Genomic DNA, 16,147 nt, shown 5'->3' with positions numbered 1-16,147 from the left:
GAGAAATAAAATTAAGAAAACCCCTAAACAGTAGCCAATGTTTATGTAAGAGAGAAATACAAACAAAGGGTTTCGTGCTCCCTCTACTGGTTCTTCAAACCAGTGTTTCTGTACTGCGCTGTGCTGACAACAAATGAAGTTGCAACACAAATGGAATAGAAAACTCTAAGACTTGTGTTGGTTCCAGCAGTCCTTTAAAATATAGGAGGAATTATAAATCGAGTGAACAATAAGAGCTCCTTTTAAACTGTTCAAATGGGATTGTTAAGGAATAGGTATCTGACTTTTTGCATGGAAGCTGTATAGTAAAATTAATTCCCACTAGAAAGAGATACAGGAAGGCTATCTGTACACATATCAATGGACACATACAAGTGCTTTTTCCATACAGTGATGATAATGGACCAAAGGCTGCTCCTTTGTATCCATATACCCGCTAAAAGCAATTATGTGTGGGTTGAAATCAAAGGTCATCAAAGGTAATGGAAAAAACTGTGTCTGACCTCAGTTGTCTTTGGATCCTGTCCTGCACCTTGTGCTATCACAGGAATGAAAGCAGACTTGGTTCAACCCTTCAACTCAGTAACTCACCAGCCACTTTACTTTGACCTGCATATTTGAACAGCTTAACACTTGTTACGTGGCCGGAGTTACACTGGGATGAATGTGCTCATATACTCCAACTCCTCACACCGGGGAAGGAATCGGCCTTTCTGAGCAGGAAGCCATTCCTACCATATTACTATTTGCACAGAAAGAGTGGAGCCACAAGCACTTTTCAAGAAAATTGTACCCCTCATGAACAGCTTGGGTGCTTTGAAACATGAGCATGGGCCAGGCTTTATGTCTTTTGCAAATTTTCAGCCTTTGGGAATATGAATCAGTTTAGATTTCATTGGACTATAAACCTAGTTCCTTATAGGGTTTTATCAATTTCAGTATTTACCATGTACAATAACAGGAAGGCCTGTTTTTATTAGCCCTTGAATCAAATGTGCCAAATGACTTTACACCAAGTTGCACCATCAGTGGAGCCTATTAAATTTTATTACATAAAACATAAAGACAAAATACGTGTGTTCAGATAATACCAGTGCTTAACATAAGCAAGCATGTGGAAAAAAAGGTTTGTAATTGATGCTGATAACCCATTGCTGCTGGAGACAAAAGGCCAATGACAGGGACCCTAGACCCCACTTTAATTATTAAGTTCCAGGCTCCCTCAAGATCCCTTTGGAGACTAAATCAAATGGTATGTTTCGTCTTTGCTCAAGGTTAGAAAAAATCATACAAACACTGGACAAGAGCCTGACAGGTTTAAATGTACATTCAATTATACACAAATATGTGTTATCAATGCTTGATTTTTCCTACCTACTTTCTGCAACTCTGTGATACATGGACCCTCATCTGCACTTCTCAAGTGCTAAGAGTGCAGGACTGGGTGCTACATTTACTGTACACCCTTAAGTACCTACTCTATTTTCTCATAAACCACAAGATAAAGGATGCAAGCCAATAAATGTATTTTCTTAAGCTATAAACTTTGAAAACAGATCTTATTTATCCAGTATATTATAGTGGCATGAAAGGCTCCATTATAGTGCATTAAATAAACACAGTTGAGATTGTTAAGCCAGTGGAAGGTTATATCATGTACCTCCCACTGGAGGCAATGAAAGTTTCACGTTTGGAAGGATTACAGCTATAGAACTCAAACTATCAGCCCTGTTAAGAAAGGTCTGACCTACCAATTGAGTTCATGTGAGTCCTTTTCTCGAGAATGGGCTTTGCAATAGGTCCTAAGTCTATGTTTTGGGGCTTTGTTTGTTTAATTTTCACTACTACTCGCAGCAGACTGAATGTCTTCGACATCCAGCAAGCTTTGGGACTGGGTGCCATGTGCGTTTCAGGCAAACGTACAGTCTACCCTGTACCCTGGGTTTTGCAACGTATTTCCTTTTCTCTTCAAACATCAGCTCCTGGAGTCATGTGATCTCTGCCTTCTTTGAGAAGTTTCCTGCATGCTGGTTGCAGAAATGAACTTGAAAGCATGACTTCAAAGAAATAAAGTAACAAAAATGCCAAATTTCCTCCCAGGAAAAAAAAAAGCCACACAAAATAAGACAACTTGGATTTTTTAGAGCCAGTTTCACTCAAGAAAGTCTAAATCTCTATTTACTATCTCTGGTTATAGTTCAGTCTCAGTAGGTCACATAGCAGCAGAGAGAAGCCAGTGGCTCACCTGCCACTAGCAACAGCCATGCAAATCCTAGACACGTGCAGGCAGGACGCGAGCAAGGGTGAGCTGCCACTGTCGCTTTACTCTCTGCATCCTTCCTGTGGCTACAGCATTTTGCTCTTCGAGGCTGTCAATCTGTCACAAACACTAAACTCATTGCAGCCTCAATTACGGCAGCGCCGCTGGCTGCACAGAGCTGCCCTGCCCCAGGCTCAGCAGCAGAAGCTGTTCTGCCTCACTGCACTCACGGGGCACCCAGTGGCAGCGCACCTGCTGCCGCCACCGCTGCTGCCCTTTCCTGGGGTGCAAGCGCGCCCCTTCCTGCTGCATCTCAAAGGAGGCTGGTCATGCCTCGGGCAGGGGGTGAAGACATGACCTTGTGTTTTGGAAAGCAGGGACTGGGATCCCAGGCAGCTCTACTGCACCACAGGGGTCAGGGCGAGTTCTTTCTCCTGCTTCCATAAAGGCCTGTTGGTTGTTGTAGTTCATTGTTTTGTTTTGGTTTGGTTTCTTACATCTTTCTAAAGCTCAATTTCCCTGTCCCCATTTGTCTTGTTTTACTTTAAAAGCAGGTGTGCACTGATTTTCACTAGTCTTTACCGATTTTTTTACCTCAGCTGAGATCTTCGGGGATCAAATTAGAAATGCAGATTTATTCCTTATTAGAAGCACATCCACATTGCCTTCTCCTTCACAGATTATCATAGTGAGGTGCATTATCTAACAGAAACTAAACGATACAACAACCTTTGATGAGTGCTTTGGGAACTGGCCCCTCAATTCTCTGGTATCAGCAGTTCCCCAAGTGCAGACAGCTGCCGGGTATTCCTGTCTGCATGATTGCAGCCCTACAGCCAGAAAAGGGAAGCAATTAGTAATTTCATCTTACTTGTTTTTTTCTCAGGGTTCAAAGGTGAGTCTAGCTCTCATTCTAAAATACTTCCATCCAGACCAAAACCTGGAGAACCACTTACCAAAAAAGAAACCCTTGTGGCCAAGTCACTCTCACAACTGAGCAATTTCTAAAGAACAACCCCAGGAAAAGAGCTATGAAAACATCACACCTTCTTACTCAGCAGAAAATGGGCTCCCCAAGTGTATTTGGATTGCACTACAGAGCCAGCCGAGCTGACAGATTCTGCAGTGGATTCTATTCTCACTATACTTCATCAACAAAATTGTTAAGGCTCCATCCCTGCAGTTGGTGGCAGGCAGGCACACAGCTTTGCTTACACATAATATTGTTTGCAAAGAAGCCCATCTGCATGGCACTAATAGCATTAAGGGCTTCAGATCTGTTCAGAGCCCACTGAATGGACTTCAGGTTTGGATCCTGTGAGTACTGACCCTGGCTGGGATTTCTGTGGCACAGAGATCACAGCTTCCAGGAAAGGTTATAAGACTCATTCCTACGTTCCAGCTGCAGGACCTGCTTTTCTCCTTGGCCAGAATATGAGTTATCTCCATAAAAAATAAACTGAAACAATCATAAGCCACCGAGGACTGACTCAGTAACAATAAGACAGCCTAAGATGCAGAAAGGAAGTTTTTCTTGCTAGCAAGGACTAACAGAGAAGCAAAATGCTTTTTTTTTTTTTTTAAATATGCAAGTTGAACTTCATTCTGCAAGTGACTGAGAGGCTAAAATGAATGGCCCTTCTAAAGGTGAAAAATACTTTACATTATGCTTGAAGAGACTGACTTAGCTAGTCTGCATTTGTACAGATGGGAGAACAGGCAAAGCAGCACAGCGGTACTTGAGGACGTGGCTGCCTGCACACCTACCTCTGGTTTTAAAAGCCAGTGCTTGTGCAGACGCGTTAGCGCTGGACAGCAATTCTGTGAAACACCGGCAGGGAACCTGAGGGGGGAAAAGAGGTCATTTACGTTATTTCGCCACAGAGCCGCCTGCATTCCTTTCAGCGTTTTGCCTGGGCACCCCAGAAGGCTGACGACAGTCGGCCTGCCGAGGAAGGATGAGATCAGACTTGCCCGGAGGCGGGTCCGCCACAGAGAAGACCCCCAGCGACGGGGGCTGTTTCTTAGCCCCCCGATAGGGCTCCGCGCGAGATCGCACCGAGCGCCGCCTCAGTCGATTGCCCGGCGATAAAGCTGCTGCTTCCCCTCGCCCCCCGGCCCGGTTCAGCGCGGCCCCTGATGCAGCCGGAGGCCCTAAACGGCCGCTTCGCGCCGCGCATCACGCGCGCGCCCACGTGACCCCCGCGCACGCTGCCCGGCACGTGCGCGCAGGCTGCGCCGGCTCAGAGATTGGGAAGGGGGAGGAAAACACGCGGAAGGGGGCGGGGCCATGGTGGTCACCTGGCAACGGCGCAAGGCGCTGGCGTTGCCCCGCCTCTGCCACCGCCCGCAGCAGCCGTTGGCTATTGGCGCAGCTCGCGCTCCTCCTCGCGGAGCCGCTGCCCCGGCGCGAGCTGGGGGCGTTACCTCAGGTGTACCGGCCGCCCGGCCCGTGGCGGCTCCCATCAGAAACAGCCCCCGGTCGCCGCGCTCCTGGCTGGCTGCCGAGGCGGCTCCGGGCGAGGGACTGCCCCGTGGGCAGTGTCTCTCCGCGGCTGCGGGCCCCGCCGGCCTCCGCTCGCCCCGGGACGAAAGGGGGCGGCCGCCGCTGCGCACAGATAGGAAAGCGCCGCCGCGGGGGAGGGTCCGCCGGTTCATGGCCTACCCGGAGCGGGTACCGCTTCACTCGGAACCCCCGGCCGGGCAGGCAGAACCGTTACGCGGATCAATGGGATGTTGACAGCCCCGTGTGGGCACTGTGGCTTGGTGTTCTTAGGAGGAAACTGAATTTGCCTTTGTCCTTTCAGGCACTATCTGAGTGTACCGTGTAAGTGCGGTGAAGCGGAACTTGCAGCATTTGCACTGTGTCTGTAGAGCTAATAATGCCAGCAATATCACCACAGATTAGGGGAGATGGTAAATTTTGGCACTGCCCGGAGGCAGCATTCAAGTTGGATCCAGAGTCCCAGGCTTCAACAGGTTTGCTCAATGCATTTTGAGCAAACGGAATGCAGTATTATGTGGGTGTGGACCAATTCTGCTTTCTTGTAGCGAAAATAACAAAGACCAAGAAGCTTGTAGCCTTTGAGGACATCAGCTGGAGGGCTAATAAACCACAACTGGGGAACTTTTTAGTAGAGGCTGTTTTTTTCACCTTGATTCTTCTCAAATAGTAACGTTGTTACTGTGAAGGTCTACGAATGTAAGCAAAGCATGGTCTCTAGGGGAAGGCAAGACACTTCATTAGCATAGCTGATGCCATTGGACTAGCTTTCAAGTAACCCCAGCCTTTTCGTGGCTTTGCAAAAGGACTCCAGCACCAGGAGTGCGTAATGCCATAGCAGAATTTGCTACACATGTTAGATACCAGAACTTTTAAATTATTTGGGAGCTGCCAGTCTTCCCTGCCCTGCCTGTCACATAGCCAGTCTTCCCATCTGTATTTCTGAGATGTACCTCAAAAGGCCCAGGCTGGAGGACCACGAATGGCATCCCACGGACCTTCCTGCTCTGCCATGTGGTGGTGCTGTGCCAGGGAAAGGCATCGATACCAGCCTCAGCAGCTCTTGCTGGCTTGTTTCCCACCACAGCGAAGGGGCCAAGAGCAGCCCTTGGCCGCAGCATGATCCTGCTGCTGCCCACATGACACAGTCTGGATGTGGGAGCTGCTGGGTTCTGTGTGAGACCCACAACTGTCTACAGGGCAGCAGCGGAACATGAACCCACCACAGCTGGGGGGACCAGAAGAGGATCTTACGGTCTGGTTAACAAGGCACATCTGTACCCCCTGCTTGCTCTGGGCCTCAGATGATTATTGCTGCCCTCTACTTGGATCTTGACCCTAAAGCCTTTCACAGAGGTATTATAGATACACAAATCAATGTGTTTTTGAACAGCTGCCTTTATTTCAAAACTGTTGGTGGTGGCAGCACTCACCAGGTGGCAGGGGAGGCTGTGGCTGGAGGCACATGTTGGACAGCATGGAAGGATCAGAAGATAACACAGTAATCTGAGAGGAGAAATGGAGATTCCAGCCCTGCTTTGCCACGTTTGTGCATTTTGCATTACAGAATCACTGGAAAACAAGCAAACAAACAAACAAACAAAAACAGACTATCACAGGAGCTGGGAAAGAAAATGGCACCCTGTTTTCCTCCTCCCTCAGGTGGAGACCCAAGTCAACAGGCTAAAGCTGTTTCTCAGTAAGAGACTGCTTAATTATTCTGTGCAAACTAGGACAAGATCCACAATAAAGACAGTACACACATCTCTGAGAACAGCTTTTGGCCAGGGCCTTCTCACAGGGAGTGGGAGTTGCAGAGGTGAACCTCCTTGGAAGAAGAAGAATCACCTATTGAGAAAGAAATGTTGTAGTTCCCAAACTACTATTTAAATGCAGGGCTGCTCCTCTTCCAGCTGCAGCTTTTTGTGTGAGGAGTGGTGCCCTCTGTTGTTCTAGAGGGAAGCTGCTATGAGTTAGGGGACTGAAAGCACTGAGATTGGTTGGTTTTTTCCAGTACAGCAAACTCTTACAGATGCTCTGAGTTTGACACACAGGTGGTTTGCTTGGTCTGTCATGCTGAGTGCACTACAATCGGGATCCCGGTTTCCAGAGTGAGATCAGGAAGGAGGTACCTGTAGAAGGGTAGGTATAAACATGAGTAGGAAAAAACTATTTAATATTAGACTGCTTAAAAAATAGAAAAGGTATGATGAGTAGGCAAGAACTGCCTATTATAGGTGCTACCAAGGTAACTGAAGAGTACCAGAAAGTGTGTGGGCAAGGGTCAGAGTTAAGGCTGCCTGGGCATCCTTCAACATCTCCTGACATCTGAAGGACAAGGAGTTATCACGGCCTAACAAGCTGCCATCATTAGATAATCCTTGTGGGCATTCCTAGTCCATCTGCAAAGAAAAAAGTGATTGTGTAACCCCAGGCTGCGTGTGTTCCTGCTCCTTGGCATAACAGAGAAATTTTATATTTGGTTTGCAGTTTGTTCTATAGACCAGCAGAATAAGAAGGTAAAACTATATCCACCTGTCTGCAAAACGTGAAGTGGTTTTGCGAAATGCCTGACACAACTGGTCATAGTGCCAATTCCAGTGTTGTAAATTACAAAGTAAGCACAGTTACTTAAAATGACCTTTGAGAGTAATCTCTGTGCCATGGCCCAGGAGCCATCTATGGGAAGCGTGCTCCCATCACTGTCCTGCCAGGCCCAGAAGGTATTTCCAGGAGTCCAGCTCTTTGCTGTGATTGCTGAACATGCTGACTCTGCAGTAACTATTTTTAAAAGTACACAGTAGTGTCGTGGGGTTGCTTGAGTTTAGTAACCCCAGGGCAATACATTCAAAGGGGTAGAGGGCAACTCAGATGCCTGTCGAAGTCAATGAGAAGGTACCGCGTGTCCCCTCACAGAACGGTTCAGAGAATGGTTGGGGTTGGAAGTGACCTCTGGAGATCATTTTGGTTTGCTCAGAGATCACCTGCACCTTCTTCAGGAACAAAGCTGCCTGGTCTGGAATGACACTCTGGTAAAGTTACCCTAGCATTTTCCCTAGTGGGTACAGTCAAATAATTTGTATTTGTACAAGCCTGTAAAGAGGGATCTCCTCCCTTTCCTCAGATGGTCCCAATGAGTCCACGTGACAGTGCCTTTGAGATGCACACTTGCCCCTTTGACTGAAGGCACCTCCACATTACAGGAGAGTCTCAAGCTTCTGGCTGGTCCAGAAGGAGCAGAGAGGCAGTTCTGAACCACTGCTTCATGGCTGCATGCTGCACAACTACGTGCTGCACAGGAACCGTTTTGATCTATGCCTGTTGTCAGTACCATGAGGTAGCTGGAATTGCAATTCAGCCATGCAGCAGTGAATTGTAGCAAGAACACCACTGTGAAATGGCAACTTCTTTGCATGTACAGTTTCAAACCACTAAAGTTTCATGGGTGGCTTCAAATCTAAATATAATCACAGTTTGCTCTTTCCAGTTTTGGTGCACAGCTTTATTAGCAAAACAGGTAATTTGCGGGTGCTGACAAGAGAAGCAATAAGCTAAGTACTGTTACCTGAAAAAGAAATCAGAACAGAGTCAAATTTTAACCCCAACCACAACCACCCCAGAACTGCATCACTCAGATGAAGTCCCTCTTACTAATACCCCACAGTTACCTTTTCACCTTCTGGCTTTAATCAGACATGGAGGAAGTGAAATGCAGTGAGCCCATCTGCTGTGCATCAGAGAGCGTGTGCGTTTATTTCTATAGCCACAATGAGATGGAGCAATGCCAGGAAAATTTCCCTTATTCTTAGTTCAGGCTCTAAGAATATTTTGCATCCCAAAGGTGAAAAACCGATGGAGGTAACTAGAGTCTTGATGATCTGCATGACAAGAAAACACAAACCTGACACTTTATCATAGAATAGCTTATTATTGTTGTTAATTTTGACTTCCCCACTTTGCAGTCCCTGACAAAAAATTTAAAACAAATGGGCTTAATTCTACAAGGAACTGAACTCTTGCAGATGCTGAAGCCAGTGTGCTAAAATCAATGGTAGATGAGAACACTCATTTTGCAGAGTAAAGCTTTAAGTTTAAAACAGGCTAATTAGATCTCAAAGGTAAAAGCTTTATTGTTCAAACCTGGTGTAATGCTTGCAAAATGAAAGATTAAGTGTAACTTCTTTTGAAGTGCTTAGATTGTTTATTTTGGAAGGGAGATAAGTCCTCTGCTACCAGGAAGAGGTTTAACCTTTGGCTGAAGGTTTAGGGATAGCTTCCCATCCTAGAAGGTTATTTTGGTAACTTCAGACCAGGGTGCTGTTTACCATTGAGCTGCCTGTGCCCATTCAGCTCTTGCTATGGAGCTAGAGGCTGAATGCTAGGCCAGCCGGCCCTCCAGCCTCACTGAACCATAGTTGGACAACTCTGTATTTCTGTGTGATCAGAAGAGACTTTTCAGCGGAAGATCCATATATAAATGTGGGTACACAGAGACAAAGGGCAGATACTAATTCTGTTATGACCCTATGGAAACTTGCTTAGTTTCCCAAGCAGACAAAAGGGATAATGATATTCAATGACTGCACTACACACACATATATGTGTGTGCATATATGAAAAATGTATATGCTTGAGATCACTGTTATTCAATGATAATAACATAAGAAGACCGATTTTATTTCTTGGGAATGTTAGGTTGTGTTCCAATGAACAAAGACACGTTAAACAAGTAATTTCACTAGGCAGTCGTGCTTCTCAGGCTACTGAGCCCGGTTTTGTGGTTGCTCACAGCACCCAAAGTATGTGCTTGTCCTGTGTGACTGCACACCTGGCACAGGACAAGTCCAGTTTTCTTACCAAAGGTGAGACATGTTCCTAGAAGCAGGTACTTCCTGCTGTACGGTTCCTCAGATCACCATGGTCAAAGGTAGCAGCAAGAACTTTATTGAGTAGGACATGAGATAAAATGCCACACGACAAATTATTAATTGCTTTGTCAAATGTCAGCAGCTGCACCAATTATTACCTAAATGAGTTCAGATGGCAACACCTTAAAATGATCTTTAGTCTCAAAACTGAGTGGTAGGGCTGAATCTCTGTGCTCAGGTATGTTGAAGGGTGCTCATTCTTTGCAGGTCTCCAGAGGAAGTGCAACTGAGTTGTTTGTTAGTTAATTAACTTTATTTGGAACACGTAGAAAATATTTTGGAATCAGAAAATGACCAAAAAAGGCACCCTCCTACAGTTCTAACTTGCGCACTTTCTTTCTTCAGCCCCTAATAGCAAAGGGCACTTAGGTATCTACAGACAACCGTGGCAGCCTGTCATGGTTGATTACTACTTGCACACACATTGTTAGATCATCAGACTTGTGGAAACACCAGAACATTTAGGACCACCAAGCAAATCTCAGCCTGCTCAGTCAATTGTTTCTATTGATTAGGTACAGCACACTCCCAAGTAGCACTTGCAAAAGGATTTAGGCTGCCTCTTGAAATAGCATCGCTTTGCAAGAAGAGTAGGGTTGAACAAAAGTTGAAATTAGAGGCTTTTTATTCCTTTACCTGCCACTTTCCTTTTTACTCCTTTAGAAAAAGTAATCAATTTAAAGCTAAACAAGAATTCACCTTCAGAAACCTCCAGCTTCCCTCAGCACACCTGCATCTTGCTCTCACTCTAACATAAAAATAACTTAGAGTGGCTTCTTGTCCTCCTCTTGGTACCATATAAAAATAGGCTGTATTGCAACAGTATCTAGATGGCACAGCCAAGACCAGGACCACATTGTGCTAAGCACTATTTGCCAAACAAATAGGAAATGAGATGCTGTTCCCCATGGGGCTTACGGTATATATAGACAAAGCCAAAGGGGGTGAGGCAGTATTATCTCAAGCTTACAGCTGAGGGAGTCCAATCCAGACAGATTATAGTAGCTTCCCCAAGGTCACACACAGGAAATCTGTGGCAGAACTGGGAAATGAAACAAGAGCTTCCCAGGCACAAGCAAACATGCCAGGCATAGACTAGTCTCTAAAATGGAATGTTTCAACCCCCATTTGTTCAGTTTTCAGAAAGCTACCAGGCCTGAGCCCTCCTCACAGAGACTGTAGGAACTGCATAATTTGTGTGTCAGCTACACACATGCTGTGACTAGGACATGTTTTTTTACGAGTTTTATTGTGTCCTTTCTGAAAGAGATTATTTAAATGGAATTATGCATATTTTATGTGATTATCACATGCTATATACACCTAGAAAATCTGCTTTTCAACTAGCTGAGTGGCTGCTCTGCTTCAGCATGTCAGCATGTGTTGCTGCCCTCTTGCGTAGACCTTGTAATTGCAGTGTTGTGACAGAGTTGAGGTGACAAGATTATCTGGTGCCCTACATCTAGTGTAACATTTCACCCCAGCTGTACAGCTAATGGACATTGTTACCTTTCTCATTTAGACGCTGTCTTGTCCATGCTCGTTCTGTCGTAGTCTCAGTAACCATGATGCAGATTTGCTAGGTCAAGAGAACAAATAACACAACTTCGTAGCAAAAACGCCTAGTTGAAGGTTGGCTGGTGTTCACAGTATCACAGTATGTTTGGGATTGGAAGGGACCTCAAGAGATCATCTAGTCCAATCCCCCTGCTGGAGCAGGAATGCCTAGGTGAGGTCGCACAGGAACATGTCCAGGCGGGTTTTGAACGTCTCCAGAGAAGGAGACTCCACAACCTCCCTGGGCAGCCTGTTCCAGTGCTCTGGCACCCTCACTGAGAAGAAGTTTCTTCTCAAATTTAAGTGGAACCTCTTGTGTTCCAGTTTGAACCCATTACCCCTTGTCCTATCATTGTTTGCCACCGAGAAGAGCCTGGCTCCATCCTCATGGCACTCACCCTTTATATATTTATAAACATTAATAAGGTCCCCCCTCAGTCTCCTCCAAACTAAAGAGACCCAGCTCCCTCAGCCTTTCTTTATAAGGGAGGTGCTCCACTCCCTTAATCATCTTCGTTGCCCTACGCTGGACCCTCTCCAGCAGTTCCCTGTCCTTCTGGAACTGAGGGGCCCAGAACTGGACACAATATTCCAGATGTGGTCTCACCAGGGTGGAGTAGAGGGGAAGGAGGACCTCTCTCGATCTACTAACCACCCGCCTTGTAATACACCCCAGGATGCCATTGGCCTTCCTGGCCACAGTGCTGGCTCATGGTCATCCTGTTGTCCACCAGGACCCCCAGGTCCTTTTCCCCTACACTGCTCTCTAACATGTAATTTCCCAACCTATACTGGAACCTGGGGTTGTTCCTGCCCAGATGCAGGACTCTACACTTTCCCTTGTTAAATTTCATCAGGTTATTCCCTGCCCAACTCTCCAGCCTGTCCAGGTCCCGCTGGATGGCAGCACAGCCTTCTGGCCTGTCAGTCACTCCTCCCAGCTTAGTGTCATCAGCAAACTTGCTGATAGTACACTCTATTCCCTCATCTAAATCGTTAATGAATATATTGAACAATATTGGCCCCAGTACTGACCCCTGAAGCACTCCACTAGATACTGGCCTCCAACTAGACTCCGCACCATTGACTACCACTCAAGTTTCCCTTCAGCTTTCCAGAAGGGGCAGTCCTACCTCATTGATCAAAGTTCACCTCAGGTTGATTTTGACTCCTAAAGTTAAACCATATTTTCTGGGCACATAACATTTAATGAAAAATAGTTTGGTACACCTGATAAAAGGATGTCCTGATTTTGGCTGGGATAAAAACTTGGTGGGATGGTTCCCATGACTGGAGCATGGCAATCAGTGGCTACAGGCTGTTTAGAAAGGACAGGCAAGGAAGGAAGGGTGGAGGGGTTGGCCTCTACATCAAGAGATGGATAGAGCATGAAGAGCTGTCTCTGAAGAATAGCCATAAGCAGGTTGAATGGTTATGGGTAAGAACCAGAGACCAAGGCAACAAAGGAAACCTTGTCATTGATTGCTACTACAGGATGCCACATCCTCGATGGGTGGATTGTTTGAGGGATGAGGAACTGGCTGTGTGGTTGCATATAGAGGGTAAAGGTCAATATCACAATGTCTGGATGGACACCGGTGACAAGTGGGACCCTCAGGAGTCCATACTGGGACCAGTAATATTTAATATCTCCATCAGTGACATAGTGGGATCAACTGCACCCTCAGCAAGTTTGCAGATGACACCAAGCTGAGTGGTGCAGTTGAAATGCCTGAGGGATGGGATGCCATCCAGAGGGACCTGGACAAACTCAAGATGTGGGCCCATGAAAAAAAGAGATCATAGAAAACTTTCCACCTTGACCCAGGATTGAATATTAGATCTTTTGTATTGCATTTTCTCAATAAGTCTTCCAATTACTTCTCCTTCTGCAGAGGGGTAAAGCAAGACAAAATTTGTACCTGAAACAGGAGGCACAAAATAGCACATGCACAGAAAGGGAAAACTATAGCTTGAACAATGGCATCATTGTTTTGTAGGAACAGTGTACATGAAAGCATGCTATTGGAGAAGAAGCCAATACATAGGTAATTAACTCATTACATTGTGAGACGGGGTGTGGGACATAGTTCGTAACTGTTGCAGGCCAAATGTGTGTTACTGTACAGGCTATCTGTCCTGTCGATTGGACTTCATGTTGTTTTCATAACTCTGCTTGTCCCTGATGTAACTGTGACTCAGAAGACTAGAAACTGAAATCAAAATCTCATACACTTAACCCATGCAGACCAAAGCAAATACTGGAGATTAACACACAACTGCCAGCTCTAGCAGCTGAAGACCCAAACTGCTGTAGCTGTATTTCACCTCCTTCAGCTTCCAGATGACTGAACAAAAATGTGTGATGACACTACGATGACACTCTCTCTGCCAGAGATTGCAGAGATCCCTGCGGCCTTTCCATAGCCAGGGATTCAGATCAGAAAAGCCTCTCCAGAAATCAAACTCCAGTTTGCATGAGGGACAGACGTCTGTCTTAGCCAGGAATCAGTACAGAGCACATACACATTCACAGGAGAGAACACCAGAGCTGTCTATATGACAGAAAGGAAGATTCTTACCTGAAGGAGACACAAACAGACTCACCACAAGTGGCATGAGGACACTGGCAGTGTCCGAGTTAGTTAAGCAACCTCACCACCTGTCTGATCAAGTTTATTGTCTGTTTGCATCAAGTTACGTGTTGCACTAGCACGTGCCAAAGGGCTCTTTTCAAGTCACTCACCAGAAAGCAGCTCACATTTATCAGCCCCAAAGCTTGCTGACCTGACAGCACATGGAACAGGGAACTTGCTGCAAAGAATGGGAAAAATACACTGTATCCCCATCCGGAAAAAGGAAACAAACCAGACCCGTTGAGATTGTCTCCATGCAACATTTCCGGAAAAAGTTAATGACGAAGCAGTGGCTGACCTAGAAAATACTTGCTCATTAATACTAGCTACAATGCAAAAGGTAGCAAATACATTATTTTCAAGAAAGGCAATAATGGGGCCCATTGCTCATTGTACCGTACTTCAGACACTAAACAACTTAGTTGAAACAATCATTAAAAATTAGGATTATAAAGAAATACCACCTAGCTGACAAAGATGTGACAGGCAGAACCCAGTAGAGCTTCTAAATGAAATGGACCATTGATCTCGTCTGGTATTGCAACTCATTAGAGGTCCAGTTACACTACGCTAGTTAGTGCTGCAGCAGCCACACACAAATATATCACTTCATTCTTTAAAGGCAAAGCAAAAGATCAGAACCATTAGCTGTACCCCAGGCCCTACTAAGCATGCTGGGAAACCTTAGTTACCACAAACCCCAGCCAGCTGACTCGCACAGAAGCAGAAAAGGGGACCTTTAGGGAGCAGAGTCCTGCCAATATGAACCCCATATGCTAGGTTTCAGCACAGCTCGTGACATTATTTGTCTTATTGCCAGTCAACAGTGCTACTACTGTTAGCTCGTTTCTCCTCACATCTAATGAGATCAGGCTCCAGCTGGCTTAGGAAAAGCCATTTGTTGGGATACTAGACTAAAGACTGTGTTCAGATGGCTAAAATCAGAAGTCCTCAGCTGTAGCAAGTTCCCTGTCTTGATTAGCTCAAATGATTCCAAGCAATCTTCACAGGCCCTCCAGTCTTCAGCACAAGGACTAAACCTGAATTGGGTCTTCAGTGTCTTGTTCAAAGCTTAATTCCTTCCTGCCCCCTGAAGCATCTGTGCACCTCTTATTTGTTGTGTGAAGATTCTGTACATTCCTCTCCCTGATCATCTCCAAACAAACCTCTGCCTCTTTGCTTTAAGTTATACTTGCTTATAACTTAACCAGTCGCTTAAGTCAGCAGTTGCTGACCAATTCTATCTTTTCAGGATTAATATTAATCTTAGTAACAGTTCCTTAGTTGAAAACGAGCTGCTCCAGTCTCTTAGAGTTTCTGGGCTGTATTTGATTAAAATGCAGCATGTGCACACTTTATGGTAGAGGATGTCTCTTGTCTTCCACAGTCTCCACACCAACCAGTTGTATGTACCACACCTCCAAATAAATGGCCATTTAGGGGTGTTCATTTTGTCCTAATGCTCAACACATGGCCATTTTAGTAAAAATTTGAACTCTAGACACAGCGAGCATTACCTTGGCCTGCTTTCAGGCTGTGTTCTTTCTCTGAGAGTTCCAGTAGCTGTATCACGACATGTACGCGAGATGTACACTGCCATTCCAGCAAACCACGAACTGTAAAGACCCAAAGTTTCAGAGGGGAATTTATTGTATGGGAGCATATCCAATATCTTTTGTCAACCATTCATGAGAATAATAAAAAATAGAAGCTTTTTAAATGACAAAAAATATAGTTACATATAATACAGATTTTCATCTTGCATTGAAGCAGAGCAGGAATAAAAGGATCACTCGTGTTTTCACAGTTAGTTTGCGTTGCTTCTCTAGGTTAAAGCATCAGCAACTCAAATCTTCCAGTCAGAACCCCTTGTTAGTAGTTTCATGGGGTGATCATGAGGTGAACATTCTCTGCATTTTTGTACCCTTTACAAATAGAGCAGGCATGCTTGATCCATCCCAGAACTACTCAGATTTTCAGAGGTACCAGCTACGCTTGAAACAAGGCATCCTTGCTGCAACTGAAATATTTTTGTGTCAGAACATGCTTTCAGGCCCAATACGGAAACACATCTATGGAATACTCAAGAACGTGCTTAAATCCCAGTTGGCTCAAAGGGCTCCGAGTTGATCCTTTGTGACCACCTCAGCTTGTCTTGCCCATCACAAGCACGGCACGCTGGCATGATGCACTAATCAGCATTTGATTGCATGTGTAACTTGCTTGCAAGACCACAGAGGATTTCAACATTCTTCAGCACTCC

At 45.5% G+C, this 16,147-nt stretch overlaps 1 long non-coding RNA gene across 1 annotated transcript; it reads right to left on the bottom strand.

Annotated features, from left to right (window-relative positions):
* Positions 1 to 140: 140 nt before the first annotated feature.
* On the bottom strand, positions 141 to 4,497 carry LOC110362277 (uncharacterized). The gene is made up of 3 exons (XR_010466622.1): positions 4,235 to 4,497; positions 4,028 to 4,103; positions 141 to 3,090 (listed from the first exon to the last, which is right to left on the bottom strand). It is a non-coding gene; the product is annotated as an uncharacterized LOC110362277 (long non-coding RNA).
* Between the last annotated feature and the right edge of the window lie 11,650 nt (positions 4,498 to 16,147).

This window comes from Columba livia, chromosome 1 (assembly GCF_036013475.1).
Source record: "Columba livia isolate bColLiv1 breed racing homer chromosome 1, bColLiv1.pat.W.v2, whole genome shotgun sequence".
NCBI classification, from domain to species: domain Eukaryota; kingdom Metazoa; phylum Chordata; class Aves; order Columbiformes; family Columbidae; genus Columba; species Columba livia.
This window is presented reverse-complemented; position numbering and strand designations above follow the sequence as displayed.